The sequence below is a fragment of the Herpailurus yagouaroundi genome, unplaced genomic scaffold (genome assembly GCF_014898765.1).
Source record: "Herpailurus yagouaroundi ecotype Mexico unplaced genomic scaffold, PumYag 67525, whole genome shotgun sequence".
In the NCBI taxonomy this organism is placed as follows: domain Eukaryota; kingdom Metazoa; phylum Chordata; class Mammalia; order Carnivora; family Felidae; genus Herpailurus; species Herpailurus yagouaroundi.
This window is the reverse complement of record NW_024420331.1, coordinates 466,895-471,844: the sequence shown is the minus strand read 5'-3', so window position 1 is coordinate 471,844 and position 4,950 is coordinate 466,895. Positions and strand designations below refer to the sequence as shown.

Sequence of the window (4,950 nt, the reverse complement as noted above, 5' to 3'; positions counted from 1 at the left end):
GGGTCATCCCATGCACGACCTCACCATCCACTCGACCTGTTTCCTTACAAAAAAAGAAGCCGAGTACATACAGTCTCTTAAAAATTGCCCATCGCCGGGCCACGCCCATCACTTTTTCTATACGTACAAGTTTTCCCCTGGCGGGTCTGAGATAAATCTGGAATGTCATGGAAAGCTCTGCATTCTGAAGATTTTTTTTTTTTTTTTTTTTAATTTTTTTTCCAACGTTTATTTATTTTTGGGACAGAGAGAGACAGAGCATGAACGGGGGAGGGGCAGAGAGAAAGGGAGGCACAGAATCGGAAACAGGCTCCAGGCTCTGAGCCATCAGCCCAGAGCCCGACGCGGGGCTCGAACTCACAGACCGTGAGATCATGACCTGGCTGAAGTCGGACGCTTAACCGACTGCGCCACCCAGGCGCCCCCTGAAGATATTTTTACTGGACTTTCTGAATTCTTTCATATAAAGCTCATGAAAGTATATTAGTTTTCTTTCCTGGGGACCTTGGGATAACACGAAAGAATTCAATGGAAAAAATGCTCATCTTCCCGAAAATGCCAACAACCAAGATTTGCTGCTGCTTAATGAGAGGCCAATAGAAGTCAGACTAGCTGGAGGAGAGAAGGGTAATTCTTCATCTACTTTATGTTCCTTATTCGTGTGGCTTTGCTTTCAGGATTTGTCCGTCTCTCTGTAGCCTGTACTGACTGGAAAGATGCCCGACTCCATTCTTCCCCTCAAAATCTGGGCGGCCAATTTCTCCTTCCTATGAATCCTTTGCTGCCTAAACCATCCTTTTGCTACCGCACACCAGGAACCCAGGGAGAGATGTAGACCCTGAATTAAGAAATGCTCCCTCCTTAGTTGTCACCCTAAAATAAACTTTCTAGGATTTCCAGTAATTCACCAGTAATTTATGGTGAATTCTCGGTATTCTCTCGAATCATTCACTGTCACTCCTCCTCCCTTCAAGCTAATTGTATCATTTGGAGAGGAATCAAACCCATTTTCCAAATATCTGGGGTTGTGAGCCTTCTAAATTTATCCTCAAACTGAAATACTATCAATCCCATAGATTGTCCTTGGTCTTGCCAACCTTGGTTTGGATCTACCGGAGGAGGCTCACATCTAGAACCGTTAACTGGACAACTGTGACCCTGATTCCCAGTTCCATATTCTGGTCTCCACACAAACTGCCCAACGTACAGATTCACATTTAATCTGAGAACTCTCTAGGGACTGGCCAGCTTCTCCCCACCAGTAATTAACCCGGGGCCAAATCGGATGTCCTGGGCTGGCATTGACCTCAGGCTGACCCTTTGTGTCTCCTCTCATCTCAACCCCAGCTGGTACGCAAGCTGGGAGTGCCGCAAGATAGGCCTGGGCTGAAACCACCTGGAATAACTTCCCCCCACACTTCCCTGGCAGTGGGCTCGATTTGAAGGAGACGATTTATCTTTGTGAGTGAGAAATCATCCAGCGCACATGTGGCTTTCACCAAAGATAAGCATGACCTATGATTTCTTTCGCTAGAACATTCACATGCATTTTCTAAAAGCCCTTGAATGCCCCCAGAACCGAAAGCCTCATGTCCCGGGAGAATAAATATGTATCTACCCACAACCACAGTCCTTCACACACACACACACACACACACACACACACACACACACGTAAGTCACAGAACAGTATCACTGCACAGGAAAGGGATTACGTTCGTGAAATGCTAAACCGAGCATCGGTGTCCATTTGCTTATTCTTGTTGGGATTAAACTGAAAGCTGTTTATCTGCCACAAGTCGCACAGGGATATATCCTGGCTTGGCTTTTGAAATAGATTCTTGGCACAGTTTCATTGTTAGGGATACAGGATCCAAGACAAAAAAGCGATTGTCCTTAAGGAGTATACAAGAGTTATGGTCCTCAGATCTTTATCTGTCTCGATGTTTTGAAAGCTTGCTTTAAGAGAAATAACATGGGCCCAGAGTGGAAGGAGAAGAAGGAAGAGGAAGCTGAGAGAACAGCCAGGAAGCTGGGGGCTAGCAGCTGCCGAGCAGGGGAATACAATTAGACAACAGTTACAAACACACGAGTGTAAAATCACAGCGTGTCCGAGCAGAGCTGGGGGGGTGGGGTGGGGGGGGGTGGGGGGGGTGCTGAGTCCACACTGCTTGTGTGGGAAGGACAATCAAAAGTCGTTCGTGGAAACTTCACGAAGACGAATCCATCAGGGCACGATCTCACGGTTCGAGAGTTCGAGCCCCGCGTTGGGCTCTGTGCGGACAAGCAGGGAGCCGGCTTCGGGCCCTCTGTCTCCCCCTCTCTCTGCTCCTCCTCCGTTCGTATTCTCTCCCTCCCTCTCAAAAATAAACAAACATGAAAAAAAAAGTTAAGAATCAGAGTAAAGGCGGGGCGCCTGGGTGGCTCAGTCGGTTGAGCGTCCGACTCCGGCTCGGGTCATGATCTCGTGGTTCGTGGGTTCGAGCCCCGCGTCGGGCTCTGTGCTGACAGCTCCAAGCCTGGAGCCTGCTTCGGATTCTGTGTCTCCTTCTCTGTCTGCCCCTTCCGCGCTCATGCTCTGTCTCTCTCTCTCTCTCTCAAAAATGAATAAATGTACAAAAAAAAGAATCAGAGTAAAGGCGACACACTCACCTGAGACATTTGCTCTTTGAATACAGACGTCTTTCTCTTTTGTGTTGATTTGCTTTCCTCCCGGGGCCTGTCGCTGTCCAAATCATGTGTCAAGAGTATGCCTTAATGGGGAACATTCTACTAAAAAAAGAGTCTTTTGGTAAGTCTTTTTCACCACCCAACGGATAACATGCTTGGACTGCATTAAAATCAGTTCGGGGGGGGCGCCTGGGTGGCGCAGTTGGTTAAGCGTCTGACTTCAGCCAGGTCACGATCTCGCGGTCCGTGAGTTCGAGCCCCGCGTCGGGCTCTGGGCTGATGGCTCGGAGCCTGGAGCCTGTTTCCGATTCTGTGTCTCCCTCTCTCTCTGCCCCTCCCCCGTTCATGCTCTGTCTCTCTCTGTCCCAAAAATAAATAAACGTTGAAAAAAAAAATTAAAAAAATAAATAAATAAAAAATAAAATCAGTTCGATCATTTAATAAAATTATTGAGTCCATAATACATACTAGACCCCACCCTAATCGCCGGGCACAAGGCAGCAAATAAAATAGAAATCCCTTCTCTTGAAGTTTATATTCTAGTGGTGATAGGAGAGAAAATGGGACGGGGGTAGGGAACTCCAGCGGTCACGGCGATCGTGCAATTTTATAGAGGTCGGTCCACGGGGGTGATGTTCGCAGAGGTGTTTGAGCAAAAAACTGGAGGAGAAGAAGGAAAACGGTGGATGTGTGGGGCGGCATATTCCTGGGGAATGAAGGAGCCGGTATAAAGGCCGCGCAGTAAGAGCCTGCCTGCGCAATGGCAGAGGGCATGGAGGCCAGGGGGCTGCAGGAGTGAGGGAAGGGGCAAATTACAGTTTGAAACCATAATTAAAATTTCACGGGGGCGCCTGGGGGGCTCAGTCGGTTAAGCGACTGACTCTTGATTTCGGCTCAGGTCACGATCTCACGGATCGTGAGTTCGAGCCCCTGCACTGACCGTGCAGAGCCTGCTTGGAATCTCTCTCTCTCTCCCTCTCTCTCTCTCTCCCTCTCTCTCTCTCTCCCTCTCTCTCTCTCTCTCTCTCTCTGCCCCTCCCCTAGTCGTGCTTTCTCTCTCAAAACAAAGAAAGACACTTGAAAGATTTTTCAAAACAGTGTTCTTTCTCAACGTGATTCGTAACAAAATTAATTTTCTGATTTTTTTCCTTCTCCACTTCGCCATCCAGACAACATACGTGATTTGAGGTGTCAGCTGTATGCTCACACGCCCGTCATGTTTCCTTTTAAGAAGAAAGATTAGTAGCTAGAAAAGGTTGCGGGTTTTTTCCCTGAAGTTTATTCATTTCTCTAGAGGGGGGTGGGGGAGAATCCCAAGCAGGCTCTGCACTTGTCAGCGCAGAGCCCAGCTCACAAACCATGAAATCGAGCTCGCAAACCATGAGATCGTGACCTGAGCCGAAATCAAGAGTCGGACGCTTAACCGACTGAGCCACCCAGGCGCCTCTGAAAAGATTGGTTTACCAAATAGGGAAAAAGCAAACTGAACAATGACATTTATTTCAATGGTCTCGTCAAAAGTGAGGAACAACCTCGAAGTCCAATAATAAGAAGTGGTTATGTATGGAAGGCAGGATAACGGTCACCCTGAGGTCTGCGTCCTAATTCCTGGGGCCTTCGAATATGTCACCTGACATGACCGGGGGGTGGGGGGGGGGTGGGGCTGCGTGGGATGAAGGTTACAGGTGGAATTAAGATTGCTACTCAGGGAGATTACTGAGCGCCCCCCTCCCACCCCGATGCTCCCGCAATCGTAAGGGTTCTTAAAAGTAGAAGCCAAAGAAAGGCACAGAGAGAAGCAATGTTTTTGGCTTCAAAGGTAGAGGAAGGGCCACCAGCTGAGGAACGCAGGTGGCTTTCAGAAGCTGCAGAGGGCAAGGAAATATTCTTTCTGGAGCCTCCAGAAGGAACGCAGCCTTACGGACACCTGGGCTTTGGTCCAGTGAGACCCACGTCAGATGGCTGCCCTCCAGAATGGTCACATAATAAATCCGTGTTGTTTTCAGCTCTTCAATTTGTGCTGATTTGTTATAGCAGCAGTGGAAAACTAATATGGTAAATCAATATGGACTGGGTACTTAAGGGTGTGCCATGCGGGCCTTTAAATGTGTACGAGGCGTGGGGCGCCCGGGTGGCTCAGTCGGTTAAGTGTCCGACTTTGGCCCAGGCCATGATCTCGCGGTTCGTGGGTTCAAGCCCAGCATCGGGCTCCGTGCTGCCAGCTCGGAGCCTGGAGCCCGCTTCGGATTCTGTGTCTCCCTCTCTCTCTGCCCCTCCCCC

The 4,950-nt window shown here is 48.9% G+C and overlaps 1 non-coding gene across 1 annotated transcript; it reads left to right on the top strand.

Moving 5' to 3' along the window:
• Nucleotides 1–2,414: 2,414 nt before the first annotated feature.
• Nucleotides 2,415–2,499, top strand: TRNAR-CCG (transfer RNA arginine (anticodon CCG)). The gene has a single exon. It is a non-coding gene; the product is annotated as a tRNA-Arg (tRNA).
• The last annotated feature ends 2,451 nt before the right edge of the window (nt 2,500–4,950 follow it).